We start from the raw sequence: 26,518 nt of genomic DNA on the forward strand, positions 1-26,518 counted from the left end.
CCTATTACAGTGCTTTGATGCCATGTGGTGGATCATGCTGGTGCTGGTGAGGTTGCTAGTGTTCACGCCCCTGCTCATTTTTGTATGGCACAGGTTACAAATTACAATTCTTTTGTCGTCCTCACTTTCCTCAAAAAAGCGGCAGACTGTGGAACACCTACCCCTTGGCCAGGGAGATTTCTGCAAGGATGTGCTCCGAGGAACAGTTGCGGGCCTTTTTGGTGTGGCCCGCCTTCTCCCTTTTGCCACACCACTGCCTCTTCTAGCCTGTTGCGGTGCAGCAGATCCATCCATCTCTGTACTGCTGTCCTCGGCTTTCCACCCTCCCAGGTTGGGTCAATGACTTCATCGTCCACTACCTCCTCTTCCACTTCCTCACTCTGCTCATCCTCCTGACTTGTTGACCTAACCAGCACCTTAGTGATTGATAATTGTGTCTCATCCTCTTTATCAACCTCTTGAGACAGTAATTGCCGTTAAGTTATTGGCAACTGTGTCTCATCATCATCAACCTCATTAAAAAAGTAATTGCCGTTCCCCACCGTCATCTTCTTGTGATTGTGGATGCTCAAGAGTTTGGGAATCAGGGCATAAGATCTGTCCCTCTTTAAGTGTGCTTGGCGAGAGGGCCAAATCAAGGAATGCTGCTGAAAAGAGCTCCTCAGAATATCCGAGTGTGGGATCACTTGTTTGCCCAAACTCTCCATGGTGGGAGGAAGGAGGATCAGGGTGAGGATTGGCTTGAGCAGACTCTTGGCTACTGAAACTGGACTTGGTGGAAGACAGGGTGGTGCTTAACCGACCGACCACCTGGTTGCACTGGTCTGACTTCAAGAGTGTTGTCCTGCGCCGCCCTGCATACTGGGACATGAAGCTAGGTATCATGGATGATTGTTTTTCTTGTGCTCTGGCAGCAGGCACAGTTTCACCGCACCCAGGGCCATGGCCTCTGCGTGCACCATCAGTATCATGGCCACTGCCCCATCCCTTACTGCTCTCCTTCTTCAGATTAAATCTAATATATAAAGCTGAGTGTGTGTGTGTGTGTGTGTGTGTCCGCTAAAGGAATACTCACCGTCGCATTTACAATCACGAAATTTGGCACACAGGTACATCAGGTGTCCGGGAAGGTTTTAGACCAGGTCCTGAGATATTCCCAAAAAATGCATTAGCCAAAAAAAGCTTGGTCACATGACCCTCATCAGACCATTAGCCTCCACATCACAGTTTTACTCCAGGTTTCCATAACAACCCAGCCATTTTTCTTCACTTCTGTAGGAGAGCGTTAAAGGAAATCTGTCACCAGGATAATCGCTATTGAAGTAAAGCCATGGCCTAATAGCACTTAGTACTTTATTTCAAGATGTGCCTTTGTTCCAGCAATAGATGTTTTTATCTTCTGAAAATCCAGTTTATTTGGTAAGCAAATGAGCCAGTCAGGTGCCCAGAGGGGCGTCACTCTTGCAGGAAGGAGCCCAGACACGTCCCCTGCCACAATGTGTCCATCCTTAAATGGCGAACTTAAAACCCGCTAAGCCATGCCCTTGATCCAGTTTTGCCATGCCCCCTCCGACTCCTGAGACGAGGGGGATTGTAAAAATGAAGGTAAAAAATCTACTTCTGTCAGCTGCAGGGGTGGGAGGGAGGGTCTTAGAGTGAGCTGTTCAAAAGGACACGCCCCCTATATGTTTAGGTCACGCCCCTCCCACTCCTTACTAGGCAGAGATTTAAAAAATAAAGTAAAAAATCATCTTCTAGGTCCCGCTAAGCCACACCCTGATCTGGTTAGGCCACACCCCCTCCCACTCCTCAGCAGACAGGGATTGAAAAAATGAAGTTAAAAATCATCTTCTGTCAGCTACAGGGGTGGGAGGGACGGTGACTTTCTCCCAGCAGCTCACACTCAGACAGCATAGTACTGCTGTCTTAGAGTGAACTGTTCAAAAGGACATGCCCCCGATCCGGTTAGGCCATGCCCCCTCCCACTCCTTAGCCGACAGGGATTGAAAAAATTAAGTTAAAAATCAGCTTCTGTCAGCTGCAGAGGTGGGAGGGAGGGTGACTTTCTCCCTGAAGCTCACACTGCTGCTGTCTTAGAGTGAGCTTTCAAAAGGACACGCCCCCGATCCAGTAATAGCCACTGTTAAGTGGACGGGCCCCTGTGAAGGTCACTATCAAGGGGGTGGTGTGCTGTGAAACTCACTGTTAAAGGGAAAGGCTGCTGTAAAGGTCAAAGTTAAGGGGGTGGGCTGCTGTGAAGGTCCAATTTTAAGGGACGGGGCACTGTGGGGGGGGGGGAATCAGTGTTAAGGGGTGGGGGGCTATAGAGGTTAATGTTAAGGGGGCGAAGTGCTGTAGATGTCACTGTTATTGTGGATGCTCAAGAGTTTGGGAATCAGGGCATAAGATCTGTCCCTCTTTAAGTGTGCTTGTCGAGAGGGCCAAATCAAGGAATGCTGCTGAAAAGAGCTCCTCAGAATATCCGAGTGTGGGATCACTTGTTTGCCCAAACTCTCCATGGTGGGAGGAAGGAGGATCAGGGTGAGAATTGGCTTGAGCAGACTCTTGGCTACTGAAACTGGACTTGGTGGAAGACAGGGTGGTGCTTAACCGACCGACCACCTGGTTGCACTGGTCTGACTTCAAGAGTGTTGTCCTGCGCCGCCCTGCATACTGGGACATGAAGCTAGGTATCATGGATGATTGTTTTTCTTGTGCTCTGGCAGCAGGCACAGTTTCACCGCACCCAGGGCCATGGCCTCTGCGTGCACCATCAGTATCATGGCCACTGCCCCATCCCTTACTGCTCTCCTTCTTCAGATTAAATCTAATATATAAAGCTGAGTGTGTGTGTGTGTGTGTGTGTGTGTGTGTGTGTGTGTGTGTGTCCGCTAAAGGAATACTCACCGTCGCATTTACAATCACGAAATTTGGCACACAGGTACATCAGGTGTCCGGGAAGGTTTTAGACCAGGTCCTGAGATATTCCCAAAAAATGCATTAGCCAAAAAAAGCTTGGTCACATGACCCTCATCAGACCATTAGCCTCCACATCACAGTTTTACTCCAGGTTTCCATAACAACCCAGCCATTTTTCTTCACTTCTGTAGGAGAGCGTTAAAGGAAATCTGTCACCAGGATAATCGCTATTGAAGTAAAGCCATGGCCTAATAGCACTTAGTACTTTATTTCAAGATGTGCCTTTGTTCCAGCAATAGATGTTTTTATCTTCTGAAAATCCAGTTTATTTGGTAAGCAAATGAGCCAGTCAGGTGCCCAGAGGGGCGTCACTCTTGCAGGAAGGAGCCCAGACACGCCCCCTGCCACAATGTGTCCATCCTTAAATGGCGAACTTAAAACCCGCTAAGCCATGCCCTTGATCCAGTTTTGCCATGCCCCCTCTGACTCCTGAGACGAGGGGGATTGAAAAAATGAAGGTAAAAAATCTACTTCTGTCAGCTGCAGGGGTGGGAGGGAGGGTCTTAGAGTGAGCTGTTCAAAAGGACACGCCCCCTATATGTTTAGGTCACGCCCCTCCCACTCCTTACTAGGCAGAGATTTAAAAAATAAAGTAAAAAATCATCTTCTAGGTCCCGCTAAGCCACACCCTGATCTGGTTAGGCCACACCCCCTCCCACTCCTCAGCAGACAGGGATTGAAAAAATGAAGTTAAAAATCATCTTCTGTCAGCTACAGGGGTGGGAGGGACGGTGACTTTCTCCCAGCAGCTCACACTCAGACAGCATAGTACTGCTGTCTTAGAGTGAACTGTTCAAAAGGACATGCCCCCGATCCGGTTAGGCCATGCCCCCTCCCACTCCTTAGCCGACAGGGATTGAAAAAATTAAGTTAAAAATCAGCTTCTGTCAGCTGCAGAGGTGGGAGGGAGGGTGACTTTCTCCCTGAAGCTCACACTGCTGCTGTCTTAGAGTGAGCTTTCAAAAGGACACGCCCCCGATCCAGTAATAGCCACTGTTAAGTGGACGGGCCCCTGTGAAGGTCACTATCAAGGGGGTGGTGTGCTGTGAAACTCACTGTTAAAGGGAAAGGCTGCTGTAAAGGTCAAAGTTAAGGGGGTGGGCTGCTGTGAAGGTCCAATTTTAAGGGACGGGGCACTGTGGGGGGGGGAATCAGTGTTAAGGGGTGGGGGGCTATAGAGGTTAATGTTAAGGGGGCGAAGTGCTGTAGATGTCACTGTTATTGTGGATGCTCAAGAGTTTGGGAATCAGGGCATAAGATCTGTCCCTCTTTAAGTGTGATTGTCGAGAGGGCCAAATCGAGGAATGCTGCTGAAAAGAGCTCCTCAGAATATCCGAGTGTGGGATCACTTGTTTGCCTAAACTCTCCATGGTGGGAGGAAGGAGGATCAGGGTGAGGATTGGCTTGAGCAGACTCTTGGCTACTGAAACTGGACTTGGTGGAAGACAGGGTGGTGCTTAACCACCTCCGGACCGCCTAACGCAGATTCGCGTTCCGGGGGTGGCAGCCCTGCGCTCAGCGACGCATATACGCGTCATCTCGCGTGAGCCGGGATTTCCTGTGAACGCGCGCACACAGGCGCGCGCGCTCACAGGAACGGAAGGTAAGAGAGTTGATCTCCAGCCTGCCAGCGGCGATCGTTCGCTGGCAGGCTGGAGATGTGTTTTTTTTTTTTAACCCCTAACAGGTATATTAGACGCTGTTTTGATAACAGCGTCTAATATACCTGCTACCTGGTCCTCTGGTGGTCCCATTTGTATGGATCGACCACCAGAGGACACAGGTAGCTCAGTAAAGTAGCACCAAGCACCACTACACTACACTACACCCCCCCCCCCCCCCCCGTCACTTATTAACCCCTTATTAGCCCCTGATCACCCCTGATCACCCGATATAGACTCCCTGATCACCCCCCTGTCATTGATTACCCCCCCTGTCATTGATTACCCCCCCTGTCATTGATCACACCCCTGTAAAGCTCCATTCAGATGTCCGCATGATTTTTACGGATCCACTGATAGATGGATCGGATCCGCAAAACGCATACGGACATCTGAATGGAGCCTTACAGGGGCGTGATCAATGACTGTGGTGATCACCCCATATAGACTCCCTGATCACCCCCCTGTCATTGATTACCCCCCTGTAAGATCCATTCAGATGTCCGCATGATTTTTACGGATCCACTGATAGATGGATCGGATCCGCAAAACACATACGGACATCTGAATGGAGCCTTATAGGGGGGTGATCAATGACAGGGGGGTGATCACCCCATATAGACTCCCTGATCACCCCCCTGTCATTGATCACCCCCCTGTCATTGATCACCCCCCTGTCATTGATCACCCCCCTGTAAGGCTCCATTCAGACATTTTTTTGGCCCAAGTTAGCGGAAATTATTATTTTTTTCTTACAAAGTCTCATATTCCACTAACTTGTGTCAAAAAATAAAATCTCACATGAACTCACCATACCCCTCACGGAATCCAAATGCGTAAAAATTTTTAGACATTTATATTCCAGACTTCTTCTCACGCTTTAGGGCCCCTAGAATGCCAGGGCAGTATAAATACCCCACATGTGACCCCATTTCGGAAAGAAGACACCCCAAGGTATTCCGTGAGGGGCATATTGAGTCCATGAAAGATTGAAATTTTTGTCCCAAGTTAGCGGAAAGGGAGACTTTGTGAGAAAAAAATAAATAAAATCAATTTCCGCTAACTGGTGCCAAAAAAAAAAAAAATTCTATGAACTCGCCATGCCCCTCATTGAATACCTTGGGGTGTCTTCTTTCCAAAATGGGGTCACATGTGGGGTATTTATACTGCCCTGGCATTCTAGGGGCCCTAAAGCGTGAGAAGAAGTCTGGGATCCAAATGTCTAAAAATGCCCTCATAAAAGGAATGTGGGCCCCTTTGCGCATCTAGGCTGCAAAAAAGTGCCACACATGTGGTATCTCCGTACTCAGGAGAAGTTGGGGAATGTGTTTTGGGGTGTCATTTTACATATACTCATGCTGGGTGAGAGAAATATCTTGGCAAAAGACAACTTTTCCCATTTTTTTATACAAAGTTGGCATTTGACCAAGATATTTATCTCACCCAGCATGGGTATATGTAAAATGACACCCCAAAACACATTCCCCAACTTCTCCCGAGTACGGAGATACCAGATGTGTGACACTTTTTTGCAGCCTAGGTGGGCAAAGGGGCCCATATTCCAAAGAGCACCTTTCGGATTTCACTGGTCATTTTTTACAGAATTTGATTTCAAACTCCTTACCACACATTTGGGCCCCTAGAATGCCAGGGCAGTATAACTACCCCACAAGTGACCCCATTTTGGAAAGAAGACACCCCAAGGTATTCGCTGATGGGCATAGTGAGTTCATGGAAGTTTTTATTTTTTGTCACAAGTTAGTGGAATATGAGACTTTGTAAGAAAAAAAAAATAAAAAATCATCATTTTCCGCTAACTTGTGACAAAAAATAAAAACTTCTATGAACTCACTATGCCCATCAGCGAATACCTTAGGGTGTGTACTTTCCGAAATGGGGTCATTTGTGGGGTGTTTGTACTGTCTGGGCATTGTAGAACCTCAGGAAACATGACAGGTGCTCAGAAAGTCAGAGCTGCTTCAAAAAGCGGAAATTCACATTTTTGTACCATAGTTTGTAAACGCTATAACTTTTACCCAAACCATTTTTTTTTTACCCAAACATTTTTTTTTTATCAAAGACATGTAGAACAATAAATTTAGAGCAAAATTTATATATGGATGTCGTTTTTTTTTGCAAAATTTTACAACTGAAAGTGAAAAATGTCATTTTTTTGCAAAAAAATCGTTAAATTTCGATTAATAACAAAAAAAGTAAAAATGTCAGCAGCAATGAAATACCACCAAATGAAAGCTCTATTAGTGAGAAGAAAAGGAGGTAAAATTAATTTGGGTGGTAAGTTGCATGACCGAGCAATAAACCGTGAAAGTAGTGTAGGTCAGAAGTGTAAAAAGTGGCCTGGTCTTTCAGGGTGTTTAAGCACTGGGGGCTGAGGTGGTTAACCGAATGGAAGCATTATCTGCTGCAATCCAACCGACCACCTGGTTGCACTGGTCTGACTTCAAGAGTGTTGTCCTCCGCCGCCCTGCATACTGAGACATCAAGCTAGGTATCATGGATGATTGTTTTTCTTGTGCTCTGGCAGCAGGCACAGTTTCACCGCACCCAGGGCCATGGCCTCTGCGTGCACCATCTGATGGGCTATAAGTAACTCCATTTTGTCCTTTCAGCAACGTGCATTACATTTGGCCAGTGCACTTACAAAATCTCCCTTCTCCCTTCCCCCTTTTAGTATGTGAGAAACTTCCTGTGCGGTTTCAAGATACCCATACATTCCTTAGTTTGTAAGTTTGAACAGTCCTACCATATAGGGTCATCTTGGCTCAAGTGCCTGCTGGTGTCGCGGAAGGTGTACAGGAAACAAGACAAAGCAAAAGAATCTATGACTCACTGGATCCAAAACTAAGGAACAAAAGGGAGACCCCTGCATAAGACCTGTCACTCTCCCTGACTGCTCAGCCTATGCGAACACCCCAAAGGTGGATGGTCGCATATCCACATACCTCGACTATCTACTATCTGAATACCCTACAATAGGGAGGGGACACGACCACCGGCTCCCTACACTAGACACGGAGGGAGTCAGGGTCAGCTGAGATCCAGCAAACAGAAAATCACAAATAAAAGTACAGCACTTATCTTTGTAGAAGACTGGGCAATAGGAACAGCATGCACACACACTCCAGGAAGTTGTATAAGCCGCACACTATTGCATTATGGGGAGGAATTTAAAGGGATGCAATCAGTCCAAACACATGACAGCTGAGAGAGGCTAACGAGATGAGGAACTGAAGACCAAAACAAAGAAAACTCAAGGAGGAGGTTCTGAAAGGCTTCTGTCAGAGCTTCTCAACTGTCTGGTTGTGACAGTACCCCTCCCTCTACCAGTGGACTCCGGACACTCAGAGCCCACCTTCTCAGGATGGGACCTATGGAAAGCCCTGATGAGATGAGTGGCCTTAATTTCCGTCACTGGGACCCACATCCTCTCCTCAGGACCATAACCCTCCCAATGAACGAGGTACTGGAGAGAACCGCGGATAAGACGAGAATCCACAATCCTAGAGACCTGAAATTCAAGATTCCCATCAACCATAATCGGAGAAGGAGGCAAAGGCGAGGGTACAATGGGTTGAACATAAGGTTTCAATAAGGACTTATGAAAAACATTATGGATCTTCCAAGTCTGAGGAAGATCAAGACGGTAGGCAACAGGATTGATGACAGACAGGATCTTGTAAGGCCCAATAAACCTAGGACCCAACTTCCAGGAGGGAACCTTCAATTTGATATTCTTGGTAGACAACCACACCAGATCACCAACATTCAGGTCCGGACCAGGCACACGTCTCTTATCCGCCACACGCTTATATCTCTCACTCATGCTCTTTAGATTATCCTGAATCTTTTGCCAAATAGATGACAAAGACGAGGAGAATCTGTCCTCATCAGGTAAACCAGAAGACCCCTCTCCCGAGAAAGTCCCAAACTGCGGATTAAACCCATATGCACCAAAAAATGGTGACTTATCAGAGGACTCCTGACGACGGTTATTTAAAGCAAACTCAGCAAGGGACAAAAAAGAACACCAATCCTCCTGATTCTCCGCCACAAAACAGCGCAGATATGTCTCCAGACTCTGATTGACGCGCTCTGTCTGGCCATTCGACTGCGGGTGGAAAGCAGAAGAGAATGACAACCGAACCCCCAAGCGAGAATAGAAAGCCTTCCAGAATCTGGAAACAAACTGCGTGCCCCTATCAGAGGCTATGTCTGAAGAAATACCATGCAATTTTACAATGTGATCAATAAATGCCTGCGCCAGCGTCTTAGCATTGAGCAAACCAGGAAAAGGGATGAAATGCACCATTTTGCTAAAACGGTCCACCACCACCAGAATCACAGTCTTCCCCGAGGAACGAGGCAGGTCCGTTATGAAGTCCATGGACAGATGTGTCCAAGGACGGGAAGGAATGGGTAACGGAAGGAGAGGACCTGATGGCCGTGAATGAGGGACTTTGGCACGAGCGCAAGTCTCGCAGGCTGCCACAAAACCATCAACCGACTTACGAAGCGCAGGCCACCAGAATCTCCGAGCGATGAGATCCAGTGTGGCTCTTGCCCCCGGGTGCCCAGCAAGGACCGTATCGTGGTGTTCCTTAAAAATCTTGTGTCTCAAAGCGAGAGGCACAAACAACCTCCCAGGAGGACAAAGATCAGGAGCTTCCGACTGGGCTGCCTGCACCTCTGCCTCCAAATTCAGGAAAAAGAGCAGAGACCACCACACCTTCAGCCAAAATGGGACCCGGGTCTTCAAAATTCCCACCTCCCGGAAAACAACGTGACAGGGCATCTGCCTTCACATTCTTAACCCCAGGGCGGAACGTGACAACAAAATTAAACCTTGAAAAGAACAAAGACCATCTGGCCTGTCTTGGGTTCAGACGCTTGGCTGACTCCAAGTAGGCCAGATTTTTATGGTCAGTAAACACGGTAATAGGGTGTCTGGCTCCCTCTAGCCAATGGTGCCATTCCTCAAAAGCCAACTTGATGGCCAACAATTCCCTATCTCCCACATCGTTATTTCTCTCTGCGGAGGAGAGTTTCTTCGAGAAAAAGGCACACGGTCGCCATTTGGCAGGAGAGGAACCCTGAGACAAAACCGCACCCACACCTACCTCTGAAGCATCAACCTCAACTATGAAGGGTAAAGAAATATCAGGTTGTACCAGGATGGGAGCGGAAGCAAAACTTTCCTTGATATTAGAAAAGGCCTTACGCGCCTCTACCGACCAGGAAGAAAAATCTACCCCTTTTCTGGTCATATCAGTGAGTGGTTTAACAACAGAGGAATAATTCAAAATAAACTTCCTGTAATAATTGGCAAAGCCCAAAAAACGCATCAGCGCCTTCTGATTCTCAGGAAGCTCCCACTCAAGCACAGCGCGGACCTTTTCGGGGTCCATGCGAAAACCAGAAGCGGAGAGAAGAAACCCCAGAAATTGAACCTCTGGAACCGCAAACACACATTTTTCCAGTTTCGCGTATAATTTATTCTCCCGCAGGATGAGCAAGACCTGACGTAAGTGTTCCTTATGAGTTTTGAAATCAGGAGAAAAAATCAAAATGTCATCCAAATACACTAATACAAATTTTCCCATTAAATGATAAAAAATGCTGTTCACGAAATGCTGAAAAACGGCTGGGGCATTCATCAAACCAAAAGGCATAACCAAATTCTCAAAATGGCCCTCAGGGGTATTGAAGGTCGTCTTCCATTCGTCTCCTTCTCTGACCCTGACCAAGTTGTATGCCCCTCTTAGGTCTAATTTGGAAAAGACTTTAGCCCCAACAACCTGGTTAAACAGGTCCGGGATCAGAGGAAGCGGATAAGGGTCACGAATAGTGTTACTGTTCAGCTCCCTGAAATCCAGACAAGGTCTTAAAGAACCATCTTTCTTCTTAACAAAGAAAAAACCAGCGGCAACAGGTGACTTCGAGGGTCGTATGTGTCCTTTTCTCAGACTCTCAGAGATATAAGCACGCATAGCGACCCTCTCAGGTTGGGAAAGATTGTATGAACGAGATTTAGGCAGCTTGGCGCCTGGGATGAGATTAATAGGGCAATCGTACTCCCTGTGCGAGGGCAAATCCTGAACTCCACTCTCAGAGAAGACATCCGAAAATTCAGAGAGGAAAGGTGGTACAGTCTTAGTAGAAACCTCAGAAACAGATGTCGTGAGGCAATTCTCTCTGCAAAAGTCACTCCAACCATTTATTTGCCTAGCTTGCCAATCAATGGTGGGGTTATGTTTAGTGAGCCAGGGTAGCCCCAACACTAGAGGAGTAGGCAAACCGCTAAGGACGAAACATGACACATCCTCAACATGAGTATCACTCACAATTAAATGGATATTGTGAACTATGCCCTTTAATGATTTCTGAGAAAGTGGAGCGGAATCAATAGCAAAAACAGGAATATCCTTTCCCAAAGTGCATACCTGGAAACCATGAGTTATTGCAAATTGACTATCAATGAGATTGACAGCTGCTCCACTATCCACAAAAATCTCACAAAAAATGCTCTTGCTCTCTAGCGCCACCCTAGCAGGCAGGACAAAACGGGAACTACAAGCAAACGGAAAACCTTCAATTTCCGCCTCAACCCTGCCAATAGTAACAGACGGAACATTTTTAAAAGATTTTTTTCTTTTTGTTTCTTTATTACTCCCAGAAAACTGCCTGTATCTCCTAGAGGGACAAACATTCGCCAAATGATTTATACCTCCACAACAAAAACAAACCCTCCCATGCGGGCTGAATCTTCTATTGTCAGAGGCAATCAACCCCAGCTGCATGGGCTCCTGCTCAGAAGGGGCTGACAGCGACTGAGACCACTGCGCACAGAATGAGACCGCTGCACTGTCCCGGGACTGAGTATGACAGGAAGGAGAGATCTCTCCTTTCTCTCTAAGACGCCTGTCAATACGAACGGCCTGAGACATAGCAGAATCGAAGGAGGTAGGTCTCTCATGAAAGGCAAATGCATCTTTCAATCCCTCTGAAAGACCATGGCAAAATTGACTTCGGAGTGCAGCATCATTCCAACCAGTATCAGCTGCCCATCTCCGAAATTCTGAGCAGTATGTCTCTGCGGATTGTTTACCCTGGCATAAGAGACGTAGTCTAGACTCAGCCAGAGCAATACGATCCGGATCATCATATATCTGACCCAGGGCTAAAAAGAATTCATCCACTGAACGGAGGGGCCGTGCCCCCTCCGGCAGCGAAAAGGCCCAGGACTGAGCGTTACCCCTGAGCAGCGATATAATGATCCCCATCCTCAGCTCCTCATCACCAGAGGAATGGGGAAGAAGGCGACAATGGAGTTTGCAAGCCTCTCTAAAACGCACAAAATTCTCACTACCCCCGGAGAACGTATCCGGGAGCGAGATCTTAGGCTCAGAACAAACTCCATGAACGCAAGCTGAACCGGTCACTTGAAACTGAGAAAAAGTCTTACGGAGATCAGCTACCTCCAATGAAAGACCCTGGAAGCGTTCAGCCAAAAGTGAAACCGGATCCATGCTTGAGACGGTTTTGGCGGCTTATAATGTCGCGGAAGGTGTACAGGAAACAAGACAAAGAAAAAGAATCTATGACTCACTGGATCCAAAACTAAGGAACAAAAGGGAGACCCCTGCATAAGACCTGTCACTCTCCCTGACTGATCAGCCTATGCGAACACCCCAAAGGTGGATGGTCGCATATCCACGTACCTCGAATATCTACCACCTGAATACCCTACAATAGGGAGGGGCACGACCACCGGCTCCCTACACTAGACACGGAGGGAGTCAGGGTCAGCTGAGATCCAGCAAACAGAAAATCACAAATAAAAGTACAGCACTTATCTTTGTAGAAGACTGGGCAATAGGAACAGCATGCACACACACTCCAGGAAGTTGTATAAGCCGCACTATTGCATTATGGGGAGGAATTTAAAGGGATGCAATCAGTCCAAACACATGACAGCTGAGAGAGGCTAACGAGATGAGGAACTAAAGACCAAAACAAAGAAAACTCAAGGAGGAGGTTCTGAAAGGCTTCTGTCAGAGCTTCTCAGCTGTCTGGTTGTAACAGCTGGCCTATGTGTGTATACCTGATTGGTCAAATGCTGCTACTATGAGTCATCTATTATGTTAATGCAGAGCTCATGTGTGATCATACTATAGGTCAAACAAATGGTAACATATGATTGGATGTCAAGGAAGCTCAACCCCCTCTATTATAACTGTCTGCCAACTGTGAAATAAACCAGAATGGATTGGAACTAGACAGTGTTCATCTGATTCATTCTCCCGGTACCGGATAAGGTTTAATTCAAGCTGATCACCGAAATCATGTGTCAGGGACACGTTAGGCAGAAGAGTCGATATTGCCCAACAGTTTTGGGGGCTCAAGTCCGGGATTGAGAGGGTCACCTTCAGGTCTACAGTGAAAGACATCAATTCTTGTCCTCCTTGGACCTGGAGCAATGACCAAAATCTCATCCAAGTAAGTTGAACCATCTATTTATGATTTCAGTGTATTGCGGTGTCCGGGACATACGCAAAAGCTCAGGGAGCTTAAAAAGTTAATTATAAGAGGCTCAGGGAGTCCGTATCATTAGATATAGTGCACTATATGAATATATCTGTTCAGGGAACAGAAGGTTACAAGCTTGGATTAACTCTTATGTATATATAGTATAAGTATTTTAGAAGTATTAAGATTATCTGTCTGTGTGAGATGTTGACCGGGTGGTAAGTGTACAGTCACATCCCACTGTGAAATCATTCTGTTTCCATCACTGCCAACATGTAAACTTTATGTTGCACGGTCTAGTCCCACAAATTACTTCCTAGTTAACACATGGGTAGACAATTTGGCAGGATGTGAGAATTGACAGTTAAAATGTGAAACAGAATGTTATGCCCGGCTGGCAACAGGGATGAAAATCTGTAAAAATCTGTGAAGTTAGAAGCTTACCGACTGGTTACATCAGAGCTCCTGTGATGGTGAAGGGGGCGCTCTGGTGAGTGAGAAAACAGAGCAGTGTCAGTAGGTTATTTGATGGCAAGGGAAAAAGTGCCCCATTGTCTGCAATCAGAAAGGGCTTGTGTTAAACATTCAGAAATAAACTGGTTAAGTTTTGTTGCCCTAATTATATGTGTGTGTTTAAATAGGGATTATCTATAGCCCTAGAATTAGAAGATTACAGCACTAAAAGATGGTCAGTTAATGCATAAGTGTATTGATAATTGAAAAGAGAAGTTATTGAAGGATAATAATAGGCTGGTGCATACTGAGTTATGGTTTAAAGTGTCTATGGAAGTAAATGAGAGAAATTAGAAGTTGGAGAAATGAGTAGCATTTCTTATTACAAGATGGAGGATTTTGATTCCTATAGAGAGAACAAAGAAGTTTTCCATGTGGCATCCCTTCCCCCACCATATCTGCTGTAAATTCGAAAATGTGACAAATATTTCCACAGGAACTTTTCCTGTTCTCTCTGAAATGTGCTCTCAGAGAGAACTCCCTCCCATCTCACACCCCCTGATCCTGTGCTCAGGAATTCCATATGGGGGTTGGGGGGGGAGGGGGGCTGGTAAATGGTAATGCATCAGCAGACTGTGAAGATACTAACCTGTGTTATCTATAAGATCTTCCAGACAGGGCTCCAGTATTGGATTAGATCCAATATTGTTTGCAAAAATAACCTTTCCAAATTGTATGTTCCGATGGTTTAAAATGTGCCTGCAGTTATTATTCCCATGATGCTAATTGGAAGTGTCCAATCCTATTAATCTAAGGTTGCACCCATTCTAAGTCCTTATTCAGATATGAGTAAAAGTTTGAGGAATATGTGGGACAGTTGAACGTCCTGTGATGGATTGCTTTACTTCCCCTGCTTCCACATTCCTGAAATAAGAGACACAAGGCAAAGGAAATGGGGGAAGGGGAATTATATAGAATAAGTGGCGATGTGTGTAACACTAAACTAAAACCACATGGTATATAAGATGATTTGAATTTTAACAAAATGACGGTATGATTATAACATGTATATTGTTTTACAGCGACAGACCATCAGCAATTCTGGGTGTGGTGTGGCTATCTGTTTCCAGGAAAGCTGTGTTTGTCTGTGCTGCAAATTTTGGAATGTAACAAAGAGATTGTGTGATTGGGTGCAAGATACATGATTCAGTAGAATGTGAATGGGTGTGGCTCTGAGTTGTAAGTGAAATTGAAAATGTATGAAGACTGAGATGTTTGTAGCAGAGCTGTGTGTGCAATTCAGTTTTTATGTGTAAGGGCGTGGTTATGAGTTGTTTGTGAAAATGTGAATAATATGCGCATTGAGAATTTTATTTTATTTTTCTTGGAAGTTTTTGTTTTTTATTGGTACCAACAGCATTGATCAAGCTATACATTTTTATTTATTGAAGTTAATGAAAAGTTTTTATGGGCCCTTTGTGTGTTCATGTCTGTATTGTCAAATCTGTTCGTTTCAATGTTTGCAGTTACATGTTACATGTTAAGTGTTGTGCTTAAAGGGACTCTGTCACCACTTTCTAACCCCCCCTTTTAAAAGTATTGTTATCTCCATGGCGCCCCTGTGATTACAAAGGTGTTGTTAGAAGATAAATTCGCCGTCTCCTTTTGATAAAAAGAGCTTTTATCTAACCTGTCAATTTTCTTGATAAGGTGCCCAGGGCGTTTCTGTTGGTCTCAAGCTGCCGCCCGCCGCCGTTGGTGCCCAGCTCCTCCCCTGATGCTTTCAGCGCCGCCTGAATGTAATGAAATACGCCTCCGGCTCTCGCTCAGTGCCCCCTCCTCCTTTTCAAAGATCCCGCGCGTGCGCACAGGCCTGTGCCTGATGCGCCCGTGCGGACATTTACAATCAGCCTCATTGAGCGAAGTGCGCATGCGCGCACTTCGCTCAACCTCCTCATCAGACGAGCACTGCAGCACTGCGCACTTCGCTCAATGAGGCTGATTGTAAATGTCCGCACGGGCGCATCAGGCACAGGCCTGTGCGCACGCGCGGGATCTTTGCAAAGGAGGAGGGGGCACTGAGCGAGAGCCGGAGGCGTATTTCATTACATTCAGGCGGCGCTGAAAGCATCAGGGGAGGAGCTGGGCACCAACGGCGGCGGCGGCGGGCGGCAGCTTGAGACCAACAGAAACGCCCTGGGCACCTTATCAAGAAGATTGACAGGTTAGATAAAAGCTCTTTTTATCAAAAGGAGATGGCGAATTTATCTTCTAACAACACCTTTGTAATCACAGGGGCGCCATGGAGATAACAATACTTTTAAAAGGGGGGGTTAGAAAGTGGTGACAGAGTCCCTTTAACATCAGAGCTCTGTTCTTATGGACAGCTGGGATACTAATGGCAGACAGAAGAAGGACCACAGCGTCCGACTAAAAGGGGTGGACTTAGATGACTCAGAGTGGGATGAAGGAAGTGTGAGCCTTCTATGTGAATTAATGGGGTTTTGAAGAAAAAAAAAAAACTTTCAAAACTGACTCACTACTACTCGAGACCATGGACAGGGAATACATCACAGATCATGTATTTAGCATTATACTAGATTGCCCAGTCAGCCTATTAGGGAGAGATTTGTTCATTAAGCTTGACTTGCAGGTATCAGCGAATAATCAGGGCATAGGAGTACACTCAGGTCTCATTCCAATCTCTACACCAGTGCCACTGATTCTTGCAAACATACAGGACCACCCAGAACTTAATAACATTAACCCTGCATTATGGTCTTCAAATCAATATGACACAGGATTCATAGATTGCACACTTTACACAGCTACTGCGAAACCAGGTGTCATCTCAGTGTTCCAGAAACAATACCCGCTGTCAAAAGAGAAACTTGATGGACTTAGGCCAATGATAGAAGAATTCCTACAAAAGGGAATCCTGGAAGAGGTGATTTCACCCTACAGCACGCCCGTGAATCCAGTGACAAAGGCAGATGGTACTACCCGCTTTGTACAGGATTTAGGGGCCATCAACAACATCATTGTGCCTATAGCCTCTGTTGTACCTGATGTCACTCAATTATTATCTGCCATTCCAGCAGACGCTGTTTGGTTCAGTGTGATAGATCTGAAAAATTAATTCTTTTCTATCCCAGTTGATAAGATAACCAGACTACTTTTTGCTTTTTCCTTTGACAGACGTCAACTGACCTGGTGCAGAAATGCCCCAGGGATATGCTGATTCACCTGTAGTGTACAGCATAGTCCTCCAAGCGATGTTAGAACCATGGTACCCCCCCCCCCAAGATTCTGTGCTGCTGCAATATGTCGATGATTTATTACTGTGTAGCATGTCAGCGGAGGCCAGCATTCAGGAGGGTTTATCACTGTTACAATGTTTGTCAGGATATGGTCACTAAGTGACACTTAAGAAAAGCAATGGTGTAAAATTCAGGTTGAATACTTGGGCTTTGTCCTCACAAAAGGTGAACGGAGAATCAGCGCAGAGAGAGTCCAGTCTATTGCGGGTTTGGTCACCCCGCACACCAAGAAAGAAATGTTATCTTTCCTTGGTATGATAAACTACTGTAGACAATGGATTCCTGATTGCTCCTATTATGACAATGTTTTGAGGCAAGCCACTTTGATTAAATGGTCTTCTGAAATGTACAATGCATTTGATTATCTGAAATGTTCACTCATGTCGAGTCCAGGGCTGGGCCTCCCTGACTATAATATGCCCTTCCACATGTTTGCATGCCAAAATTGTAAAACCATGGCGGGTGTACTGACACAAGAAAACAGAGGCAAGTTGCGTCCTTGTGTGTTTTTCTCAAAGGTAATGCCCACCCCTGTTCAAGGGATACCGGCATGTCTGTGTTCTCTTGCAGCCTGTGCTATGATGGTAGAGTCGGCAAATTCTTTCACAATGTGACATTACACCATTTTGCACACCACTCATGATGTTGTAGGCCTACTCAAGGACATCCACACTCAACACAGCAGGCAGCTGAGCTCATTGCACTCACTAGGACATGTATTCTACATACTGATAGACCTGTCACCATTTATACTGAGAGTAGGTACACACATGGGGTAGTGTGGGACCATGGTATGATCTGGCAGAGGAGAGGATTCACGGCAGCAGATGGTAAGGATCATGTCTCACAGGGCAATGCACTGGCAGTTAAGGTGGCGAAATGAGTGGCCAAATGCAACCTCACAGGTTTGTGTAACCATTGGGAGATGCCATGTTTGGCACCTCCAACCCCTGAGATGTTGCAAATGCTTACTGATCTTCAGTGGTATGCCACTGAACATTAACAGCAAGACTGGTGTTATCCAGTATTGCAGAAAAATCCTGAGATAGGATTAGTCTGCGAAGAGGGGAAATTATGCATTCCCCAACACAGTGCTTCCATCTTAATAGCACATTTCCACAGAGTAGGATATAAACAGCATTGAGATACTCATGGGTAGGCCTTTCCCCACACCATGGGCAAGACGCCCCCTGGTAGTGCAGGAAGGGGACTTGGACCTGATCAGAGAGGAATAATAATCTGATCAAGGTCCTCAGTAAAACTGAAAAATAAGTTGCTTGTAAGTCTCCTTCTCTTTCACAGGAACCAACCCGTCCATTCCGGATAGGCGATCAGGTGATGATCAAGATCTTAAAGAAGGGAAAGGAACCAGGAAGCTTCACCTACGGACCACCCACCGAGGTAGTCGCGATCACCAGAACAGCAGTCCTCACTGAACAGTCACCCACGTGGATCCACGCCACAAGGATTAAGTTGCTAAAGAAAAGAGAGGTACTAACGGGGGCAGACAGCCCTGACCTCCAACGAGGCCCAGAGGTACTAACAGAGGCAGACAGCCTTGACCTCGAAGAAGATACAGAAGGGGTACTAACGGAGGCAGACAGCCTTGACCCCCAACGAGATGACGCAGTCTGGGAATTCCTCGAGATGGCTGAGATGCAGTGCCTTAATAATTACAATTTTGTGTCTCCTACTTACTGTCCCATGGCTGTGGAACAGACAGATATACCTGAAAACAGAATGCAGAGGGGAAGACAATCTGTGGAAGACAAAGGAGAACTTATGGCTGTACCTGGCCAAAACTCTGAATTTAACTGACTTTTGTCTCCGAACCACTTTATCTGCATTTAACATTTTGGAGACATGTCTGGTAGCAGTCCCCACCCCAGTAGATGTATGGACGGAGCTCCTACGTTCTCAATGGAATGACACAGACTTGGAGGATCATGATGTTAAATATGGATATGTAAATCCTTATCATGCTTGTTATGACTGTCCTACATATGAGACTCTGCAAAGTAATATGATAGAAATAATTACAGGTCTTGTCACAGCAGCAGGAATATGTTATAACGTCACCTGTGATGAGACACTATTGCCTCCCTGCATACAAGCAAAAATGCAGAATAAGACTAAACCAAATATTTGTGATAGAGATTTAGGTAGTTGTAAAAAGATAGTATCAGGAAAAAATATGCAATGTAATATTACAAAAACAGTACCATCCCTAGACAAACATGTACCTCTACCAACAGGATGGGTATTGGCCTGTGGGAATATTAGTTACACATACATACCGGCCAATATTACAGAGGGACCCTGTACAAGAGCTAGGTTGACATTAGCAATGATACCACTAGTCCCAGCAATGCAGACACGACACACGAGAGACACTTCCCTACAGTTACCAGAAAATTGTGATTATAATGTGAATCTCCTCTCTAGATAAGAATATATGAGTTTAGGGATGTCTTTGATAGGAGTACCAGGTTTGGCCATATATAACCACAGGACAATATCAAAACTTGCCTGTTTTATGGTAAAACAGATAAATGTCACTAGTGCAATTCTGAAAGATATGCTGCTGGATATACAATCGTATAAAAAGGCTATCTTGTAGAATAGGGCAACTATTGACTATTTATTGCTCCAACATGGTGTAGGATGCTCAGCGTTCGCAGGGATGTGTTGTTTCAATTTATCAGATCACTCCCGTGGAATAAAAGATAAAATAGGCCAAATAGAAGAGATGATAAAACCATATAAAACAAGATGTTGACCAAGGTTGGGGGGACTGGCTTTTTGGCTGAATACCTGACTTTGGTCAAATAAGATATGTTTTAGGAGTGGTACTCGCCGTGGTCGCTGCAATAGTGTGTCTCTGCTGTTGTCTGCAGTGTGTGCCCTCCCTTCTAGCCATATGTCAAAAGGTGGCCGAAAGAGGGGTACACTCAACATTCCTCTATACTCCGTAGAGGTAGAAGAGGTAAACACAACCTCAACAAAGCCTGAGGATTATACTCCTGAAGGGTATATGGAATACCTAAAGGCTTACAAGCAAACAAAGGAAGAGCAGAGAAAGAACCATATAGTATAAGGTATATATATAAGGTTCTAAGAGGGGATAGATGGGCTATAAGTAACTCCATTTTGTCCTTTCAGCAACGTGCATTACATTTGGCCAGTGCACTTACAAAATCTCCCTTCCCCCTTTTAGTATGTGAGAAACTTCCTGTGCGGTTTCAAGATACCCATACATTCCTTAGTTTGTAAGTTTTAACAGTCCTACCATATAGGGTCATCTTGGCTCAAGTGCCTGCTGGCCTATGTGTGTATACCTGATTGGTCAAATGCTGTTACTATGAGTCATCTATTATGTTAACGCATTTACAATCACAAAATTTGGCACACAGGTACATCAGGTGTCCGGGGAGGTTTTAGACCAGGTCCCAGCTCTCTAGGACGTACTGTTCCTGAGATATTCCCAAAAAATGCATTAGCCAAAAAAAGCTTGGTCACATGACCCTCATCAGACCATTAGCCTCCACATCACAGTTTAACTCCAGGTTTCCATAACAACCCAGCCATTTTTCTTCACTTCTGTAGGAGAGCGTTAAAGGAAATCTGTCACCAGGATAATCGCTATTGAAGTAAAGCCATGGCCTAATAGCACTTAGTACTTTATTTCAAGATGTGCCTTTGTTCCAGCAATAGATGTTTTTATCTTCTGAAAATCGAGTTTATTTGGTAAGCAAATGAGCCAGTCAGGTGCTCAGAGGGGCGTCACTCTTGCAGGAAGGAGCCCAGACACGCCCCCTGCCACAATGTGTCCATCCTTAAAATGCGAACTTAAAACCCGCTAAGCCATGCCCTTGATCCAGTTTTGCCATGCCCCCTCCCACTCCTGAGACGAGGGGGATTGAAAAAATGAAGGTAAAAAATCTACTTCTGTCAGCTGCAGGGGTGGGAGGGAGGGTGACTTTCTCGATGCAGCTCACACTCAGACAGCACAGTGCTGCTGTCTTAGAGTGAGCTGTTCAAAAGGACACGCCCCCTATATGTTTAGGTCATGCCCCCTCCCACTCCTTACTAGACAGAGATTGAAAAAATAAAGTAAAAAATCATCTTCTAGGTCCTGCTAAGCCACACCCTGATCTGGTTAGGTCACGCCCCCTCCCACTCCTCAGCAGACAGGGATTGAAAAAATTAAGTTAAAAATCATCTTCTGTCAGCTACAGGGGTGGGAGGGACGGTGACTTTCTCCCAGCAGCTCACACTCAGACAGCATAGTACTGCTGTCTTAGAGTGAACTGTTCAAAAGGACATGCCCCCGATCCGGTTAGGCCATGCCCCCTCCCACTCCTTAGCCAACAGGGATTGAAAAAATTAAGTTAAAAATCAACTTCTGTCAGCTGCAGAGGTGGGAGGGAGGGTGACTTTCTCCCTGAAGCTCACACTGCTGCTGTCTTAGAGAGAGCTTTCAAAAGGACATGCCCCCGATCCAGTAATAGCCACTGTTAAGGGGACGGGCCCCTGTGGAGGTCACTATCAAGGGGGTGGTGTGCTGTGAAACTCACTGTTAAAGGGAAAGGCTGCTGTAAAGGTCAAAGTTAAGGGGGTGGGCTGCTGTGAAGGTCCAATTTTAAGGGACGGGGCACTGTGGGGGGGGGTCAGTGTTAAGGGGTGGGGGGCTATAGAGGTTAATGTTAAGGGGGCGAAGTGCTGTAGATGGCACTGTTATTGTGGATAGTGTTGAAATCTTTTAACGACACACAAACATTAAATGAAATAAATTAAATATACCCGGGTCCTTCATCTAGTGTTATATATGATTGAAAGTCTGTCACACGTACAGTAGCGTAGGATTTGGAAGCGTATGCGCAAACAAATTTAAAAAAGGTATTTGGGATGTGGAACCGTCACACAGGAGATATCCCGCAGATAATGTCAATGCTGTCACCAGCGGGTAATGAAAAATTACAGGGAATGTCACAGGGGTTTGGGATGAGGAAACGTTATACAGGAGAGGTTCCACTGGTAATGTCACTGTCCACAGCGTCTACGCAAAAAAGTACACTGTATGTCACAGATACATTTTTGAAGTGCACACGTTACACTTTAGATGTGGCCCTGGTAATGTCACTGTCAGAAGCGGACACCGTCTATGGGAAAAGTACACTGTATGTCACAGATCATTTTTTTTACCGCACACGTTACACTGCAGATGTGGCCCTGGTAAGGTCACTGTCAGAAGTGGACACCGTCTACGGAAAAAGTACACTGTATGTCACAGATACATTTTTGAAGCGCACACATTACACTTTAGATGTGGCTCTGGTAATGTCATTGTCAGAAGCGGACACCGTCTATGGAAAAAGTACACTGGATATCACAGATACATTTTTTCAGTGCACACGTTGCACTGCAGATGTGGGACTGGTTATGCTACTGCCTGAAGTGGACACCGTCTATTGAAAAAGTACACTGGATGTCACAGATATTTTTTGGATGCGCACACTTTACACTGGAGATGTGGCGCAGCTAATGCCACTGTCCGCAGTGGACACCGTCTACGGAAAAAGTACACTGGATGTCACAGATATTTTTTGGATGCGCACACTTTACACTGGAGATGTGACGCAGCTAATGTCACTGTCCGCAGCGGACACCGTCTACAGAAAAAGTACACTGGATGTAACAGATATTTTTTTGGATGTGCACACTTTACACTGGAGATGTGACGCAGCTAATGTCACTGTTCGAAGCGGACACCGTCTATGGAAAAAGTACACTGGATGTCACAGATATTTTTGGGATGCTCACACTTTACACTGGAGAATTGGCGCAGCTAATGTCACTGTCTGCAGCGGCCTAACTATTGTATGCTATTTAGCGCAGGATGCGCTAAAAATAGATATTGCTGACACACACAATAGTCCTTAACCACCTCAGCCCCCAGTGCTTAAACACCCTGAAAGACCAGGCCACTTTTTACACTTCTGACCTACACTACTTTCACCGTTTATTGCTCGGTCATGCAACTTACCACCCAAATGAATTTTACCTCCTTTTCTTCTCACTAATAGAGCTTTCATTTGGTGGTATTTCATTGCTGCTGACATTTTTACTTTTTTTGTTATTAATCGAAATTTAACGATTTTTTTGCAAAAAAATGACATTTTTCACTTTCAGTTGTAAAATTTTGCAAAAAAAACGACATCCATATATAAATTTTGCTCTAAATTTATTGTTCTACATGTCTTTGATTAAAAAAAAATGTTTGGGTAAAAAAAAAATGGTTTGGGTAAAAGTTATAGCGTTTACAAACTATGGTACAAAAATGTGAATTTCCGCTTTTTGAAGCAGCTCTGACTTTCTGAGCACCTGTCATGTTTCCTGAGGTTCTACAATGGCCAGACAGTACAAACACCCCACAAATGACCCCATTTCGGAAAGTACACACCCTAAGGTATTCGCTGATGGGCATAGTGAGTTCATAGAACTTTTTATTTTTTGTCACAAGTTAGCGGAAAATGATGATTTTTTTCTTTTTTTTTTTTTTTCTTACAAAGTCTCATATTCCACTAACTTGTGACAAAAAATAAAAACTTCCATGAACTCACTATGCCCATCACGAAATACCTTGGGGTCTCTTCTTTCCAAAATGGGGTCACTTGTGGGGTAGTTATACTGCCCTGGCATTCTAGGGGCCCAAATGTGTGGTAAGGAGTTTGAAATCAAATTCTGTAAAAAATGACGAGTGAAATCCGAAAGGTGCTCTTTGGAATGTGGGCCCCTTTGCCCACCTAGGCTGCAAAAAAGTGTCACACATCTGGTATCTCCGTATTCAGTAGAAGTTGGGGAATGTGTTTTGGGGTGTCTTTTTACATATACCCATGCTGGGTGAGATAAATATCTTGGTCAAATGCCAACTTTGTATAAAAAAATGGGAAAAGTTGTCTTTTGCCAAGATATTTCTCTCACCCAGCATGGGTATATGTAAAATGACACCCCAAAACACATTCCCCACCTTCTCCTGAATACGGCGATACCAGATGTGTGACACTTTTTTGCAGCCTAGGTGGGCAAAGGGGCCCATATTCCAAAGAGCACCTTTCGGATTTCACTCGTCATTTTTTACAGAATTTGATTTCAAACTCCTTACCACACATTTGGGCCCCTAGAATGCCAGGGCAGTATAACTACCCCACAAGTGACCCCATTTTGGAAAGAAGAGACCCCAGGGTATTCGCTGATGGGCATAGTGAGTTCATGGAAGTTTTTATTTTTTGTCACAAGTTAGTGGAATATGAGACTTTGTATGAAAAAAAAAAAAAAATAAAAAAATCATCATTTTCCACTAACTTGTGACAAAAAATAAAAAATTCTAGGAACTCGCCATGCCCCTCACGGAATACCTTGGGGTGTCTTCTTTCCAAAATGGGGTCACTTGTGGGGTAGTTATACTGCCCTGGCATTTTCCAGGGGCTCTAATGTGTGGTAAGTAGGTAAATGACCAGTGAAATCCGAAAGGTGCTCTTTGGAATGTGGGCCCCTTTGCCCACCTAAGCTGCAAAAAAGTGTCACACATCTGGTATCGCCGTATTCAGGAGACGTTGGGGAATGTGTTTTGGGGTGTCTTTTTACATATACCCATGCTGGGTGAGATAAATATCTTGGTCAAATGCCAACTTTGTATAAAAAAATGGGAAAAGTTGTCTTTTGCCAAGATATTTCTCTCACCCAGCATGGGTATATGTAAAATGACACCCCAAAACACATTCCCCACCTTCTCCTGAGTACGGAGATACCAGATGTGTGACACTTTTTTGCAGCCTAGGTGGGCAAAGGGGCCCATATTCCAAAGAGCACCTTTCGGATTTCACTCGTCATTTTTTACAGAATTTGATTTCAAACTCCTTACCACACATTTGGGCCCCTAGAATGCCAGGGCAGTATAACTACCCCACAAGTGACCCCATTTTGGAAAGAAGAGACCCCAGGGTATTCGCTGATGGGCATAGTGAGTTCATGGAAGTTTTTATTTTTTGTCACAAGTTAGTGGAATATGAGACTTTGTATGAAAAAAAAAATAAAATAAAAAAATCATCATTTTCCACTAACTTGTGACAAAAAATAAAAAATTCTAGGAACTCGCCATGCCCCTCACGGAATACCTTGGGGTGTCTTCTTTCCAAAATGGGGTCACTTGTGGGGTAGTTATACTGCCCTGGCATTTTCCAGGGGCCCTAATGTGTGGTAAGTAGGTAAATAACCAGTGAAATCCGAAAGGTGCTCTTTGGAATGTGGGCCCCTTTGCCCACCTAGGCTGCAAAAAAGTGTCACACATCTGGTATCGCCGTATTCAGGAAACGTTGGGGAATGTGTTTTGGGGTGTCTTTTTACATATACCCATGCTGGGTGAGAGAAATATCTTGGCAAAAGACAACTTTTTCCATTTTTTTATACAAAGTTGGCATTTGACCAAGATATTTATCTCACCCAGCATGGGTATATGTAAAAAGACACCCCAAAACACATTGCCCAACTTCTCCTGAGTACGGCGATACCAGATGTGTGACACTTTTTTGCAGCCTAGATGCGCAAAGGGGCCCAAATTCCTTTTAGGAGGGCATTTTTAGACATTTGGATACCAGACTTCTTCTCACGCTTTGGGGCCCCTAGAATGCCAGGGCAGTATAAATACCCCACATGTGACCCCATTTTGGAAAGAAGACACCCCAAGGTATTCAATGAGGGGCATGGCGAGTTCATAGAAATTTTTTTTTTTTGGCACAAGTTAGCGGAAATTGATATTTTTTATTTTTTTCTCACAAAGTCTCCCGTTCCGCTAACTTGGGACAAAAATTTCAATCTTTCATGGACTCAATATGCCCCTCACGGAATACCTGGGGGTGTCTTCTTTCCGAAATGGGGTCACATGTGGGGTATTTATACTGCCCTGGCATTCTAGGGGCCCTAAAGCGTGAGAAGAAGTCTGGAATATAAATGTCTAAAAAAATTTACGCATTTGGATTCCGTGAGGGGTATGGTGAGTTCATGTGAGATTTTATTTTTTGTCACAAGTTAGTGGAATATGTGACTTTGTAAGAAAAAAAAAAAAATTCCGCTAACTTGGGCCAAAAAAAAGACTGAATGCAGCCTTACAGAGGGGGGGGGGGATCAATGACAGGGGGGTGATCAATGACAGGGGGGGTGATCAATGACAGGGGGGTGATCAGGGAGTCTATATGGGGTGATCACCCAACTGTCATTGATCACCCCCCTGTAAGGCTGCATTCAGACGTCCGTATGATTTTTACGGATCCGATCAGTCTATCAGTGGATCCGTAAAAATCATGCGGACATCTGAATGGAGCTTTACAGGGGGGTGATCAATGACAGAGGGGTAATCAATGACAGGGGGGTGATCAGGGAGTCTATATGGGGTGATCACCACAGTCATTGATCACTCCCCTGTAAGGCTGCATTCAGACGTCCGTATGATTTTTACGGATCCGATCAGTCTATCAGTGGATCCGTAAAAATCATGCGGAC

Source organism: Bufo bufo, chromosome 5, assembly GCF_905171765.1.
Source record: "Bufo bufo chromosome 5, aBufBuf1.1, whole genome shotgun sequence".
Taxonomy (NCBI): Eukaryota; Metazoa; Chordata; class Amphibia; order Anura; family Bufonidae; genus Bufo; species Bufo bufo.